This window comes from Chiloscyllium plagiosum, unplaced genomic scaffold (genome assembly GCF_037043375.1).
Source record: "Chiloscyllium plagiosum isolate Xiang-an unplaced genomic scaffold, Cpla_swu_hap1 HiC_scaffold_1, whole genome shotgun sequence".
Classification (NCBI taxonomy): Eukaryota; Metazoa; Chordata; class Chondrichthyes; order Orectolobiformes; family Hemiscylliidae; genus Chiloscyllium; species Chiloscyllium plagiosum.
In genome coordinates this window covers 105,314,979-105,332,726 of record NW_028270139.1, presented here as the reverse complement: position 1 = coordinate 105,332,726, position 17,748 = coordinate 105,314,979, and positions in this window count along the sequence as shown.

Sequence of the window (17,748 nt, the reverse complement as noted above, 5' to 3'; positions counted from 1 at the left end):
AGGACAAACCAGGGAACTATAGACCAGTGAGCCTGACGTCGGTGGTGGGCAAGTTATTGGAGGGAATCCTGAGGGACAGGATGTACATGTATTTGGAAAGGCAAGGATTGATTAGGGATAGTCAACATGGCTTTGCGCGTGGGAAATCATGCTTCACAAACTCAATTGAGTTGTTTGAAGAAGTAATAAAGAGGATTGATGAGGGCAGAGCAGTGGACGTGATCTATATGGACTTCAGTAAGGTGTTCGACAAGGTTCCCCATGGGAGACTGGTTAGCAAGGTTAGATCTCACGGAATACAAGGAGAACTAGCCATCTAGATATAAAACTGGTTCAAAGGTCGTAGACAGAGGGTGGTGGTGGAGGGTTGTTTTTCAGACTGGAGATATGTGACCAGTGGAGTGCCACAAGGATCGGTGCTGGGTCCTCTACTTTTTGTCATTTATATAAATGATTTGAAAGTGAGCATAAGAGATATAGTTAGTAGGTTTGCAGGTAACACCACAATTGGAGGTGTAGTGGACAGCAAAGAAAGTTACTTCACATTACAATGGGCTATTGATCAGATGGGCCAATGGGCTGAGAAGTGGCAGATGGAGTTTAATTCAGATAAATGCGAGGTGCTGCATTTTGGGAAAGCAAATCTTAGCAGGACTTATACATTTAATGGTAAGGTCCTAGGGAGTGTTGCTGAACAAAGAGACCTTGGAGTGCAGGTTCATAGCTCCTTGAAAGTGGAGTCGCAGGTAGATAGGATAGTGAAGAAGGTGTTTGGTATGCTTTCCTTTATTGGTCAGAGTATTGAGTACAGGAGTTAAGAGGTCATGTTGCGGCTGTACAGGACATTGGTTAGGCCACTGTTGGAATATTGTGTGCAGTTCTGGTCTCCTTCCTATCAGAAGGATGTTCTAAAACTTGAAAGGGTTCAGAAAATATTTACAAGGATGTTGCCACAGTTTGAGGATTTGAGCTATAAAGAGAGGCTGAACAGGCTGGGGCTGTTTTCCCTGGAGCATCGGAGGCTAAGGGGTGACCTCACAGAGGCTTATGAAATCATGAGGGGAATGGATAGAATAAATAGACAAAATCTCTTCCCTGGGGTGGGGGAGCCCGGAACTAGAGGGCATAGGTTTAGGGTGAGAGGGGAAAGATATAAAAGAGACCTGGAGGGCAACTTTCTCATGCAGAGGGTGGTACGTGTATGGAATGAGCTGCCAGAGGAAGTGGTGGAGGCTATTCTAATTTCAACATTTAAAAGGCATCAGGATGGGTATATGAATAGGAAGGGTTTGGAGGGATGTGGGCCGGGTGCTGGCAGGCGGGACTAGATTGGGTTGGGATAGCTGGTTGGCATGGACGAGTTGGACCGAAGGATCTGTTTCTGTGCTGTACATCTCTATGACTCTATGACTCTAAGATTTAAATCTTCCGACATTCAAACAGTTAAATGATTTACTGAGACATTTTGGGTTAGAATTTCACTTAGAAGTCAGAACACCCAAATTTTAGAAGAGGATGGCCAGAAATTTATAGGTATAAACTGTTGACGGTGAAATGGACGTTCTATTGGCAACGGCAGAGAGATTACAATTGGAGAAATTAGAACACCAAGGTAAAGAGAAAAGACCCTATTGTGTCCCATAAGACACGACTAGCTCAAGTTTGAGGGCAGAGGCAGAACTCAAGTTTGCACATTTAATTCCTAGGTGGAGGAGGAAGAGGTGGAAACTTTCTTTATCTCTTTCAAGCAAGAGGCCAACTCAACACTGTGTCTTATTTCTGTCAAGTAAGCTTTTGGTAAGTGTGCACGTGGTTTCCTCTTTCTTGCCTATGGATAGTATCACTGGTGATCAGGCAGTTATAAAGGCATTAGTTTTAATTCATTCATAGAATGTGGGCATTGTTGGCTGGCCTTGAGAAGGTAATGGTGACCTCCCTTCTTGATCCACTGCAATCTATTTGCTATGGATAGATCCACAATATAATTAAGGACGGAATACCAGCATTTCTGCCTTGTGAAAGGGAGGAATGGCAATATATTTCCAAATTAGGATGGTGACTGGCTTGGAGGGGAATTTTCAGGTTGTGGCTTTTCCATGTCCTTCAAGATGGTAGTCTGCATGGATTTGGAAAGCATTGTCGATGGAGCTTTGGTGAATTTCTGCAGTGCATCTTGTAGATAATACACACTGCCACTACTGTGTGCCAGTGTGGAGGGAGTGGATATTTCTGGATGTAATGCCAAAGAAGTGGGCTGCTTTGTCCTGGATGGTGTCAAGTTTCTTGAGTGTTTTCGGAGCTGCACTCATCCAGGTAAGTGGGGAGTATTCTGTCACATTCCTGACTTGTGCCTTGTACAAGGTGGACAGGCTTTGGGGAGTCAGGAGGTGAGATACTCACCGCAGTATTGCGAGACTCTGACTTGCTCTTGTAGACACCATACTTATATGGTTTGCCACGTTCGTTTCTTAACTGCATACAAGGAGGGATACTATCAAAAGTTCAGTCTGTAAGGAAATAATCTGATCAAACATAACTAGAATTTGAAAGACTTGAGCAGTTGCTTTTGACCAGTGCACTTAAGACAGAAACCCATAAAAAAACTCTGTACAATTAATTTCATGGAAGGAATTGAAAAATTCCATTACTTTGCCTGTAAGAATGCACCCAGAGGAACTGCAAGTGATTGAGTTTTGGCAAGCTGTCACACTGGCTGATAATTATGTACTAACCCCAAACCCCTTTTGCACAAGCAACTGTTCCCTAGTTTCCCCCTGTCAGCTGGAAAGGAGAGAAGTGGCGAGAATGGTAAGGAACTGAGCACACATGGGAGAGAGGGAATTGCAGGGAGTCCTCCTCAAGTTAGAAAATGTAGGCCTGGGATGAAAGGTGTGGCCAAGCTCAGTGAAGTGAATTATCTGATTGAGACTCCAGATCCAGGAAGAAAAGTATTAAAATGATAAAGCAGAACAGCACTCGAGATGAGAACAAGCAGGTAACCAAGTGCCCCATTGCCATCTACCTGAAGGATAGGGTAGCAGAGGGGAGGATTTGGAGGGAGAAGTGTGTGAGACCCATATTTAACTCCCTACTACCCAGCTAGCCAATAGAGAAACACTACTGTTCTGAAGAAGGGGTCCCTGGAACTGAAATGTTAACTTTGATTTCTCTCTGCAGATGTTGCCAGAATTGTTGAGTTTTTCTATCAATTTCTGTTTCTGTTTCTGATTTCCAACGTCTGCAGCTCTTTTGTTTTTTTATTCAGAAATGCTACGAAACTTGGATTCCTTATTCAAATAAAACAAAGTACTTCAGATGCAGGGTTCTGAAGAAGAGCTGTATTGGGATCAAGACTTTAACTCTGTTTCTCTCACTGCAGATGCTACCAAACTTGCTTATTTTCTGCAGCACAGTTTAGTTTTAAACTTCCTTTTCACCCACCTTGGTGTTGAACAGCAAGCAGACTTAACAAACCTACTCACTGCACTTAAGAGTTTGTGCAGAAATAAGCCTGACTGCTCCACCTCAGGAGAAAATGAGGACTGCAGATGCTGGAGATCAGAGTCGAAGAGTGTGTTGCTGGAAAAGCACAGCAGGTCAGGCTGCATCCGAGGAGCAGGAGGGTCGACATTTCAGGCATAAGCCCTTTATCAGGAATGAGGTTCTGGATATTGGAGAGGCCCTGCCTTAAGACAACATCCCTCTCAGCTCAGCTCAGATTCAGTTGGCCCAGGTTCAGGAGGATGTCATCTCCGTGCTGGAGCACTAACTGATCAAAGCCTAGCAGCAATAGCTGAAGCTCCTCAGTTGTACTTGTGCTCAAAGTGGATAGCTACAGAAGGCACTGCACTGACTACTACAAAGTGAATGCAATGACTAAGACCCATCTCCTTCCTGATATCCCAACTGGAACACTGTGTAGAACCGATAGGGAAAGCCACTCATCTTACCAAGATAGATTTTCTCAAAGAATGTCGGCAGGCTTCTTTGAATGCCCATGTGAAGGAAAATTCTGCCTTATAAATCCAAACTATTTTTACCAGTGCTGTGTTACATCATTCAAATTCCAAAATGCCCCAGCTATCTTTCAAAGGTTAATGAACTGCGTATTGATGTGCTTATCAAATTGCAGAGTGTACCTGGATGACGTACTGATATATAGCAGTACCTGGGAAATACATTTAGAACAACTGGAAGCTCTCCTTCAGAAAATGCAGTCAGCTGACCTTGTGGTCAATTTCATAAAGAGTGAGTTCAGTGAGACTGAAGTGACCAATCTGGGATACGTAGTGGATCAGGGATGAGTACTACCTGGGTTTGCATAGATAGAAGCTGCAGCACAAATACCCATTCCTACAGTAGTATTGGGAATTATAATTGCAATAATTATTGGAATGTGTGGGTTCTATCAGATGTTCACCACACCTCAGTACTATTGCAGCACCACTGACAGTGCTACTACAGGATAAAAGCAATAGTAATATAGACTGAGAAATGCTAAATTGCTTCTGGAGAACTGAAGGCCATTTAAATCAGTGAGCCTGCGCTTGCAGCTCCAAACTTTAATCAATTTTATTTAATCTAGCCATCAATGAGGGTGACATCAGGATACGGGCTGTTCTTTTCCAGGAAGATGGTTCTCGGATAGAGAGACTAATCAAGTGCTTCTCTAAAAAGGACCAAGCAAACTTCAGAAATTATATTTCACAATAGAGAGAAATCCCTTGACTGGTTATTGCTTGTCAAAGACTTCGATATTTAAGTCCAAAATGGGTACAGAGACAATAGTCTACATTGCCCATAATCTGTGAACTTCTGTTAATATGTTTACGATTCAAAACATCTTTGGATCTTGACCTTCAACCGTACTACGGAAAAGATCATCCACGTTACCGTGAAATCAAATGTACTTGCAAATGCCCTATCCAGAAATTAAAAACACCCACACTGAAAAGATGGCATCATCTGAGTCTAAGAGAATGAACGTGTGTGAGATTGTTTCTGTTGTTTTACACATGTTCAGTCCTTGTTGATTCTTCGTAATGAAATAAGAATGGATCTCATTTCATTCACCCAATGGAGAAGTGTTACAACAAGAGGTCAGAGCATTGAATCACTGTGGGTGTTTTTCGACCTTAACTTCAAAATGTATTTTTTGAAGAAGGGCTGTGACAGAGACAACATAACTGTAGGTATAAATTCAGTAGCTGGCTGGAAGAAATTCTATGTGGGGCTATTGGGAAGTAACGCTGAAAGGTATTAAAGAAACTTCAAACAGAGAGACAGCTACTTGAGGATAACAAAGGGGATGATGCCCTGTTCAATACAAACCTTTCCCTAGACATAATGATCAAAACTGCAGAATCATTTTGGGTTGGTCTCTTTGAAGAATACATAAGGACAGGCATTAAAAATCCAGTTTCAACTTTGTTAGTGCCTGATGTTCACTGAACAATATTAAGCGTATAAACTTGGATTTAAGTGTTAACATACTGTGAACGGCATCATCAAAGAACTTTTCCCTTGTTACCTTTGTATTGTGGGTAAAGACTCTCTGTACTCTAGTCACTTCACCATCTGTTCCACTCACTCCTCCTCCACCTCTGACAACAGGCTAAATACCACCATTTTCCAGCTCCTTTCACTTCTGGACATTGAGTCTTTGGATTCAAAGTGTTAATTTTGTTCCTCTCTCTTGACACATGCTGCTAGACCTGCTGATATTCCCTAGATTCTCTTAGATCATGTCAGGTTACCTTTCTATAATAACTCTCCATGTTGCCTTCCGTTATAGACCAATAGCTGTTTCGCCCTGAAGCTGCTTGCATTGTGCTGATCAAAATTCATCAAGTTAACCTTCAGCAAATCTTCCACCTCAATTTCCATAATGTCTGCTGACCAATCAACCACACCGCCCTGTGGCCCAACATTTCAATTCCCCCTCCCACTCAGCCAAGGATATGGAGGTCCTGGGCCTCCTTCACCGCCGCTCCCTCACCACCCGACGCCTGGAAGAAGAATGCCTCATCTTCCGCCATGGAACACTTCAATGTGGACTTCACCAGTTTCCTCATTTCCCCTTCCCACACCTCACCCCAGTTCCAAACTTCCAGCTCAGCACTGTCCCCATGACCTGTCCTACCTGCCTATCTTCCTTTCCACCGATCCACTCCACCCTCCTCTCTGACCTATCACCTTCATCGCACCCCTGTTCACCTATTGTACTCTGTGCTACTTTCTCCCCATGCCCACCCTCCTCTCATTTATCTCTCCACCCTTTAGGCTCTCTGCCTGTATTCTTGATGAAGGGCTTTTGCCCGAAACGTCGATTTTCCTGCTCCTTGGATGCTGCCTGAATTGCTGTGCTTTTCCAGCACCACTCTATTCCAGAATCTGGTTTCCAGCATCTGTAGTCATTGTTTTTACCTGTCTGCTGAGAGTCTGGTGGAATTACAACTTTCTTATTCACAACAGGTAATCTGCTCAATGTACCTGAAGTAACCTTTTGGTAACAAGTTTGTGGCAGATGTCAAGGTCATACCCTATATTTTTACTAGACATCATTGTAATTGAGCTGGTGTACTGGTCAGTGTTTGGGCCAAATCATTTCCAAAGGTGTGTGGTATTCACAGTGAATTGCTGACTGAACATGGTACATGCGTAATCTAGTGATACCAAATACCAGAGCAAATGTTTCACTCTGTACGAAGGAATAATTGGACTATGTTTGTAACACACTTTTGGAGCTAAATGTTAGCATCTCACACAATGTACTTTCCTTTCTGTGATGCATCAACTTCCAGGATTGCTTTCTTCCTTGGACCAAGGTCCTGTAAGATGCAATACATGCCTTGTGATTTGAACACGTATTGATGACTCTCCTGTTGTGTATGTGGAATGTCTTTACGTAAGAGCTCTCTTAATGATGATGCTTTGTCAGTAAGGTTTAATATGTATGGTTCTAGTAAAAGCAGAGGCATCTGGGGGTTTTCTTTGCTTTGGCAGATGTGGATCGGGTTGCGTGCCATAACCTGAACACACAGAGCCATAATGTTGATCTGACCTGCATTCACCTGGCACTATTTGCTGTTAAAGATGAGCCTTCCATGATAAGCTGCCATTCCATCTGTAAGTGTCGATTTTGGCCATGCTCTTCTATCATTTTGCCAATCACCACAATGTAAATGGCAATTCAATTACATCCAGGAGTTTAATTTTGTCCATGTGTTCCTGGAATAGATCCTATCAAAAGTATAAACTAAAAGATGGTTTTCAGGAGCAGTGTTTTCCAAATGGTGTTCTAAAAGCAATGATTTCTTCAGGTTCCTTTGTCAAGTGAAGCAATCAATGTCTATTTTTGATATCCAGCCTGGAAAAGAATTTAGCTTCTGTGAATTTGGGATTCAATTCTTCTAATGTTGGAATTTTGTCGGGCAACTCTTTTGGAAAGGGTTTCCATATTTTGGGTCCAAACATACCCTGATTGTGCCATCTTTCTTGAACACACAAGTAATAAAATCGCCTATGTCTGTGTGTAAATGTACACGATGGAAATAAAATTACAGACTATATCATCCAGTTCATCTTTGGTTTCTCTAATATGCAAGCACTGCATTTTCTAGGAGATTGATTGAGGGAATTACACCTTCTCTGAGGTGCAAACCAACATCGCCTTTGAAGTTTCCTATGGTCTCGAAGCTGTCTGGTTGTAATTTCTGTAAGCGCTAGGCTGACTCAAAATGAGAATTCTTACTCATTTCTGCTATGACTGGTATTTTGTTGATTTTATTAATGGTCCCAATATTGAATTTCATTCACACGGATATTCCTACTATTGCTTGTGTCCACCATGTCGAATTTTTGTGGCTTCCATACAGAATTTTCATAACAGCATTTCATAAAGTGAAGCACATATGAGGTTAATAATGTCAAAATGTTTTAACTGTTTGACTATGTCAATACAATGTGTCTTAATGTGTCATGTTGATAATGTGGAAATCCTGTCCATCTTCTGGTTGAATGCTCTTCCACTTTGAATTTTCACTCTGGAGACTTGTTGCAAATACAATATCAATGTAAAAAACTGAAAGAACTGTGGATCTGGAAATCAGAAGCAAAAGCAGAAGTTAATGAAAAATCTCAGCAGACCTGGCAGTGTCTGTGGACAGAAATCCAAGTTAATGCATTAGGTCCAGTGACCCTGCTTCAGAATAGTTCTGAGTTCTGAAGAAGGTGCACTGGACCTGAAACATTAACTCTGATTTCTCTCCACAGATGCTGCTAAAATGCTGAGCCTTACCAGCAATTTCTGTTTTCGCTTATAATATTCATGTATTTGTTTGAGCTTATACAGATTTCAGGCATGATTCCTGCTGTGGCTGCCAAATATACTGTCACTTTTGTTTTGTTGCATCCTATTTTAGGCTCTGTCTTCATCTTGGAAACAAATGTCTTGTGTTGGGAGATCCCAGTATCCTTTCACACTGCTCAGCTTTGCAATGGGTGCACACAGACTCATACCACACAGCTGCTGTGCCAATATGGTAACTGCATCTATTGTAAAAAGATATTGTTGTCTGCCTACAATGGTGTTGTATTGTGGTGCAGAATGCAGAGCATACAGGCTTGTACTGTTAAGATAATTACATGACATCACAGCATGTGTATAAAGGTATCTGCCTCACTGTCAGTCGCTCTCGCTGTGTCATCGAGTCAGTACAGTGTGTTCAGTCAGTCATCCTTGTAAATACAGTATCCGGTTATGCAAAACCAATAGAAAGCACAGAACCCAACCTATGAGTGAAAGTTTGTGATATTGTAGCCATGTATGTAATTTGTGCTGTAAGTAAACTTCAAGGTATTTGACTCAACAAGAACTCTGTAGTATTTGTGTACGAACATATAGAAAACCACAAAGTTCTTCAAATGGCTTTTTTTTTCCAGTTTTTAACAGTGTGTGAACTCCATCATTTGTTTCAAAGCCTAAACTCAGCTAAGACATCTGTGGGCTTCTCTTTCATGCTGGCAAGTTTAGTAACTATCTGCCTAATTTTCTCCGTCTTTTGCAAACTTTATCAATGCACAGTAATTTTATAGTAGCAAGGCCTGTGAGGCTACTCTGTGAAGAGTCAGCACTGCAGCTGCTGTGCCTCTTTGCTTTTTAAAAAAATTACTGTGTTCTTTTTGCTACTGCAGTTCACATCGGCTTCTTATGCAGGTTCCTAATTCTTTACATAATACTGCTCATGACAATCTCTCTACATTTCATTTACTCAAAGGAACAATTCGAAGAAGAAGATAGGAAGGTATGTAGTTTTTTTAAAAATGCATAATGGAAGAATACCTACCAACTGGGGACATGGGCTAAAGTAGTTGAAATTTATATTAGTTCATCTTAAAAACCAATTGTGCTTCTGATGGAAGTGCTGCAAAGGCATGGCAGAGCAGAGAGGACCAAGCACTGTCCTAAGTTCACTCTTGGGGTCTATCATGATATTTGACATCGGAAGGAAAAAGGCAGAGCTTCATATAAGAGCCTTCTTTAACTAATCACAAAACTTACTTTCACATCTAATGTTGTCTTTTACTGACACTGGTCTTTCTTTGATCTTGACATTTGTCTTTACAAAGGTGACATACATCTCATAATTGGTTTTGTAACCCTTACATCCAATATGGATTGGAAAGAAATCCACCCATTTACCCGGATTCATTGAAAATGAGCACAATTCCAATCCACAGTGCTGAAAGACTTGATCAGCACAGCAGGATGGTAGTGTGGTGCTGGGTAGATCCTGTTATGATTGTGAAGGAAGGAATGTGCTGATAATTAAGTCTACTACTTCACCAGTTGGGCGATTCTTCTGAATGCTAATTCAAATACCAAAATGGCTGATTGTACTCTTTTATATCATGACCAAGAATGAAAAAAATGACCAGGTTCCTTTTCATGAACTCTGAATAATTTGTTTATTACAACATAGCAAGTGAAGTAGGCTATTCAGCCCATTTTACTATTCAATGAGATCATGGCTGTTCTGTGACCTAACACTATGTAGCTGAATACCTTTGCTTAACAAAAGCTTAAATGCCATATCTCAACCTCTGCTTCCTAATTTCTCTCTTGAACAGTCTGGCCCTGAATCTCAGAACATGCCATCTAGTTCTAGAATCTCCAACCAGTGAAAATATTTTATTTTTAACTATCTTATATTTTCCATTTAATATCTTGAAGACTTTGATTAAATCACACCTTGACCTTCTAAGTTCTGGAGGAAACAGGCCTAATTCTTGTAAACCCATATTATGCTCCTTTGAAGGCCAATATATCTTTCCTAAGATGTGGTGCACAGATCTGCTCATAGTACTTCAGTGGAATTACAACCATGCTGGAAAAAACATAGGAGGCACAATGTTTCAGTGATAAGCACTGCTGCCTCACAGTGCTAGAGACCTGGACTCAATTCCAACCTTAGGTAAATGTGTGGAGTTTGCACATTCTCCCGGTGTCTGCATAGATTTCCATCAGGTGTTCCAGATTCCTCCCAGTTCAAAGAGGTACAGGTGTGGTGGCTTGGCCAAGTTAACATATCTATAGTGTCTAGAGATGAGTAGAATTAGCCATGATATATATGGGGTTATGGGGATTAGGTAGAAGTCTGGATGGGATGCTCTTCGAAGGGTCAATGTAGACTTGATGGGCTGAATGGCAAATTAACTATCTGTTTTATATCTATCAGAGTACGTCCCAGACTTTACACAGAGATTTAACTTGGTACAAACACTGAGAGTATAACTTCAGAATGGGACCATCAAAACAGCCAAAGATAGGACTCATATAATAAAGATTCCTCAGCAGTTTGGAAACAGCTAATGAGCTTTTTTATGAGCATACATATTCATTGGAAAATATGATATTTTTGTGAGAAATGTATTTGCGCTAAATATCAGAAGTTATTTTTCAGACAAGCATCTGTCATCTTTGTGAGGGATTACTGTAAACAGATATCTGGTCAGGAAGACTGAGCTCCCAAAAGAGTGAGAACCGCAGCAGGAAGTCACCAATTTATTCTTTTAGCATTGGTTCATTAGCATGTTGTTGTTGCTGACTAGGCTAGCATTAATTATATAACCCTTGTTGCCTTTGTAAAAGTAATTGTGCTGCCATTTTAAGGTGCTGCTACACTTGAGTGGGGACACCCATGGTGCTGTTGGAAGGCAGGTTTAGGACCTTGACCCAGTGGCAGTGAACGGACAGCAATATAGTTTCGAGTCAGAATGATGTTTGGAAAATAGTGAGTTATTTAGTGTGTGTTGTAGAGGTTATACGGAATATTTGCTGTTTATCAATCCTTATCCTGGATATTAGGAGAAATTGAGGACTGCAGATGCTGGTGATCAGAGTCGGGAGTGTAATGCTCGGAAAGCACAGCAGGTCAGGCAGCATCTGAGGAGCAGGAGGAGCAGTGTTTTGGACATAAACCATTCCTGATGAAGGACTTATGCCCGAAATGTCGATCCTCCTGCTCCTAGAATGCTGCCTGACCTGCTGCGCTTTTTCCAGCACTACATTAGGTAAAAACAATGACTATAGATGCTGGAAACCAGAGTTTAGATTAGAGTGGTGCTGGAAAAGCACAGCAGTTCAGGCAGCATTCGAGGAGCACTGCTTCTCAGATGCTGCCTGAACTGCTGTGCTTTTCCAGCACCACTCTAATCTAACCCCAGCACTACACTGTCAAGCCTGGATATTGTCCAAGTCTGCTGCATTTGAACATGAACTGCTTCAATGTCTGATGAATCACAAATAGTGCTCAACATTGTGCAATCATCAACAAATATTCCCACTTCTGACCTGATTATGGATAGAAGATCTTTAATAAAGCAGCTGAAGATGTATTGATCCAGGACATTAAGGAACTCTTGCAGAGATGTCCTGGGACACAGGTGATTGACATCTAATGACCACAACCATCTCCACTTGTACCAGATATAGCTCTAACCATTAGAGAGTTTTAACCCTGACTACTTTATTTTGGGGTTTTGCTAAAGCTCTTTGATGCCACACTTGGTGAAATGCAGCCTTAATGTTAAGGGTAGTTGCACTCACCTCAGCTCTGGAATTCAGATCTTTTGTCCATGTTTGGACCCAAGACTATAATGAGGTCAGGAGCTAAGTGATCCTGCCAAAATTCTAAATTGAAAGTATCAGTAAACAGGCATTGCTAAGCAATTGTCACTTGACAGCACTTTAAACAAATTCATCACTTTACTGATAATTGAGATTGGCAGCTTGGCTGCTAATTGGCCAGGTTGGATTTGTCCTTTTTTTTTATGTGCAAGACAGACCTGGTCAATTTTCCACACTGTGGACTATATGCCAGTATTTTAGCTATCCTGGACCAGGTTATCTCGGGATGCAGCCGTGTTCTGGAGTTTCAGTCTTCAGTGTTGTAGTAGGATTACTGTCACTGCTTATAGCCTTTGCTGTATCTAGTGCCTTTAGCCATTTCTTGATATCATGTGTAGTGAGTTGAAATAGCTATTATCTGTGCTTGAGATCTCAAGAAGATCATTCATTCCTCTTCTGGTAGAGAATGGATAGAAGTATGTGTCAGTCTTATCTTTTATACTAATGTGCTGGTCCTGCTCATCATTAAGAATGGAAATATATACCTCCTGCCAGATGTACAGCAGTCCACCACCATTCACTAAAGGTGGCAGGAATGTTTGCTGTGATCACTCCTACAGGTGGACAGACACATGTGTGAGCAGAAGATCAAGTATGCCTAACTTTCTTGTTGGTTCCCTCACTACCTGCCACAGTCTCAACCACAAAAAATGCCCTGTAGTGTCCAGAGATGTGCAGGTTAGATGGGTTAGCCATAGTAAGTATGGGGTTACAAGAATAGGGTGGGTCATGTGGGATGCTCATCAGAGGGTTGGTACAGATTCGATGGCCTGAATAGCCTCAATCTGCATTGTAGGAATTTTATCATTCTATAACTTGGCCAGCTTTATCAGGCGTGGGACTTCTGAGTCACTCTTGGTACTGGACATTGAAGTCGCCCACCTAGAATACATTCTGTTCCCTTGCCTCCTCCACACTCCTCCAAGTGGTGCTCAATATGGAGGAGCACTGATTCATCAGTTAAGCGAGGGGTACGTGCATGGGGTGAGTGTATATGCAATATCAGAGACTCTATTGATCTTATTTTGTGTTGAAATATGTCTTGCCCAGTAAAAGATTGTTGTTTCTGCCAGTTTAAACCAAATATATTTCAACAGATAATTTCCTGGTTAATGCAGAGACAGCATTAGCAACCAACAAGTGAGAAAGTGCCTTGTTTGGATTCCTTTTGAACATGTGACCACTTTGTCCTTTCCATTACAAAGCCTGCATTATTCCTGCATGAACTTTTGGTGACACATCCTGTTACCTGTACCTTTCTCAGGTTTCTTTTTCCAAGAATGGAATGAAAATGTAAATGCTTTCCAAAAACCTTTCAGACTCCACTATAATGTATACCTTTGGTTTAAAATAATATCTCTTTTTTCCTCTTTCATATATGGTATCAAGTTACCATGCTAAATATAGTCAGTATGGTATAACTTCTTTTCTTTATTTTAAGAATATTCCACTGTTGTTTCTTGCTTCTCAAGATTGATCGCACTAGAAATTAACAAAAGCTTGATTATTCCCTATTTAAATCTCCCATCTGTACCTTCTCAGTTTTTGTCATTTCTGTAAGGGGTCTGAGCAATTTCATGTTTTTGAAGTTGATTCATGCTGCCTGATGTATACTTGTTGGACAGAGAAACTCAGAGACAAAGCATTAGTGTATCCTTGAGATCTGCACAGGAGGCTTGTATCTTGCGCAAGCATCCTTCTTCAGTCTTGTCCAAGGTGGAACAACACTGAATTAGATGAGGTTTTGATTTGACTTCTTAAAGTGCTTTATTTTCCAGGGAGCAAATTCCAAAGAAATTCTGTTTTTTACAGATTCACTTTTAAAACTCAAAAAAGGGCATGCTAGATATTAAGTCAATCTTCCTGTCACAAGCCAAGAGTGGGGACGCAGCTAATATTTACCAGTTGACCATTTGGATACAGAATTGGCTCGAAGGTAGAAGTCAGAGGTTGGTGGTGGAGATTTGTAATGCTATTTAGAGATCTTTGACCAGCAATTTGCCACAAGGATCAGTGCTGGGTCCGTTGCATTTTGTCATTGATACAAATGATTTGGATGCAAACATAGGAGCTATAGTTAGTAAGTTTGCAGATGACATCAAAATAGGAGGTGTGGTGGACAGGAAAGAAGATTATCTCAGATTACAATGGGATCTTCATCAGATGAGCTAATGGGCTGAGCAGTGACAAATAGAGTTTAATTTAGATAAATGTGAGGTGTTGCCTTTTGGAAAAGCAAATCAGGGCAGGACTTATACATTTAATGGTAAGGTCCTGGGGAGTGTTGCTGAACAAAGAGACCTTGGAGTGCAGGCTCATAGTTCCTTGAAAGTTGAGTCATGGATAAATAGAACAGTGAAGAAGATGTTTGCTATACTTGCTTTTATTGGTCAGTGCACTGAGAATAGGAGCTGGGAGGTCATGTTGTGGCTGTACAGGACATTGGTTAGGCCATTTTTGGAATATTGCATGCAATTCTGGTCTCTGTGTTATAGGAAGGATGTTGTGAAACTTGAAAGGGTTCAGAAAAGATTTACAAGGATGTTGCCAGGGTTGGAAGGTTTGAGCTATAGAGAGAGGCTGAATAGACTGGGTCTATTTTCACTGGAGCATTGGATGCCCAGGGGTGACCTTATAGAGGTTTATAAAATCAGGAAGGGCATGGATAGATGAAATAAACAAAGTCTTTTTCCCAGGGTGTGGGAGTCCAAACTAGAGGACATAGATTTAGGATGAGAGGGGAAAGATTGAAAAGGAACCTAAGGGGCAGCCGTTTGAGGGTAAATCCAGATCTGTCATGTGCTAACCTTTTAAAGGCCAGTTGATTAGAGTTCAGGACCAGCATGCTCCTGTAAAAATGAAGGATAATGATGACATGATTCGGGAACCATGGATGACAAGAGAAATTGGGAATTTAGTCAAAAAGAGAAAGGAGGCATGCATTAGGTTAAAAAACTGAAAACAGGTGGAGCCCTTGAAGAATATAAAGAAAGCAGGAAAGAACGTACCAAAGAGTTAGGAGCACTAAAAGGGACCAGGAAATGTCCTTGGTAAACAGCATCAAGGAAAATGTATTTCATATGTATATAAGGAGCAAGAGGATAGCTAAGGAAAAGGTAGGTCCACTTAAGGACAAAGGATGGAATTCATGTGTGAGGAACCCAAGGAAATTGCTGACATTCTTAACAAATACGTTGCATCAGTATTCAGAAAGGAGAGGGAGATGGTGGATGGTGAGTCTAGAAAGGGATATATTGATATTCTAGGGCAGTCAATATAAAAAAGAAGGGGGTGCTGGGTATTTTGAAAAGCATTATGGTAGACAAGTCTGATGAGATCTATCCCAGAATACTGAGGGAGGCAGGTGAGGAAATTGTTGGGCCTTGTAAGAAATCTTTGTATCCTTTTTAGTTACAGGAAAGGTTCTAGTGGACCGGAAAATAATTAACGTTGCTACTTTGTTTAAGAAGGGCAACAGGAACAATCTGGGAATTTACAGACAGTGAGTTTTACGTCAGTAGTTGAGAGATTATTGACAAAGATTCTGAGAGACAGGATTAACTCACGTTTGAAAAAATATGGACTTATTAGTGATGATTAGCATGGCTTTATGTGGGGGCGGTCATGTCTCGCAAACTTGCTTAGTTTGTTTTGAGGAAGTGACAAAGGTGATTAAGGGCAAGACAGTGATGTTGTCTTCATGGACTTCAGAGATGGAAATGTGTTGCTGGAAAAGCGCAGCAGGTCAGGCAGCATCTAGGGAACAGGAGAATCGACGTTTCGGGCATTAGCCCTTCTTCAGGAACTTCATGGACTTCATGGACTTCAGCAAGGCCTTTGACAAGGTCCCTCATGGAAAGCTGAAACAGAAGGTGAAGTCACAGGAGATCAATGATGAGCTGGTAAGATGGATACAGAATTGGCTTGGTCATAGAAGACAGAGAGCAGCAATGGAAGGGTATTTTTCTGATTGAGATCTATAACCGCAGGGATCAGTGCTGGGACCCCTGTTGTTTGTAATGTATGTAAATGATTTGAAGGAGAATATGGGTAGCTTGGTTAGTAAGTTTGTGGATGACACAAAGACTGGGGAATTGCAGGTAGTGAGATAGATTGCCAAAGAATACAGAAGGATATAGGATGGCTAGAGACTTGGGCAGAGAAATAGATTTGGTATACATACAAGCTGGAGAAACGATAGATGGAATTTAATCCAGAAAAATGCATTTTGCAAAGTCTAATGCAGGAGAGAAGTATTCAATAAATGGCAGAAACCTTAGAAATATCAACATACAAAGGGATCTAGCTGAACAGGTCCACATTTCCTGGAAAATGGCAACATAAGTGAATAAGATGGTCAAGAAGGCATATGGCATGCTTGCCTTCATCAACCGGGGCATAGAGCATAAAAATCATGTTGTAAATGTATCGAATTTTAGTGAGGTCACATTTAACATATTGCATATAATCTGGTCGCCACACTGCCAGAAGGATATGGTAGCTTTGGAGACGTCACAGAAATCGTTTACCAGAATGTTGCCTGGTTTGGAGGCTACTAGCTCTGAAGAGAGATTGGACAAACTCTGTTTTCATTTGAATGTCCAAGGCTGAAGGGCGACATGATGGAAGTTTACAAAATTATGAGAGGCATGGATAGAATGAATACTCAGAGTCCTTTTTCGCAGGGTATAAATGTCAGTTACTAGGGGACATAGGTTTAAGGTAAAGGGCAGTAAGATTAAAGGAGATGTGAAAGGCAAGTTTTTTACACAGAGGATGTGAGGTGCCTGGAATGCACTGCAGAGGAGATGGTAGAAGCAGACACAAGAGCAACATTTAATAGGCATCTTGTCAGATACAGGAAATACAGAAATACATAAGAGGTCAAAGGTTTTTGGATTAGAAAGGTGTCACATGTCAGTGCAGGATTGGTGGCCGAAGAGCCTGTTCCTGTGTTGCATTAAACTTTGTTCTTTGTTCTTTGAGATTAGAAACAATGCAAACGCAAAGGAATGCAAATGACCATATACACAAATCACTGTAAATCCACTGTACAACTATGAAAAGCATCAAAAAAGGCTAATGGAGGATCAACCTTTACTCAAGTGGGTTGGAAACCAAAGAGGAAGAAGCAATGATTCAGTTGTACAATTCTTCACTGGTCAGACCCAATGGACAATATTGCATTTGTTTTGGGCTCTGCATCCCAGGCCTTGAATGAAGTATAGATTCACAAACATAGTCCCAAGTTTAAAAGGTTAAATAAGATGATAGGTTATATAAGTTTAGTTTGTATTTGTTTCACAGTAGAAGTTCTAGGAATTATGTAGTTAAGATTTTTTAAAGCATAAAAGATTCAAACAGTAAGTGCAGAAAAAATATTTCTTGTGATATTTCCTAGTTATAGCTAGGCCAGTTAGCAATGTATTCAGGAAGCATAAATGGGTTGTGGAAACGTGAAATACTCTTCCCCAAAAACTCGTCATTGTTGAGTCAATTAAAATTTTCAAAACTGCATTCATTAGAATTTCAATGTACATGGAGTAAAATAGAGGTGC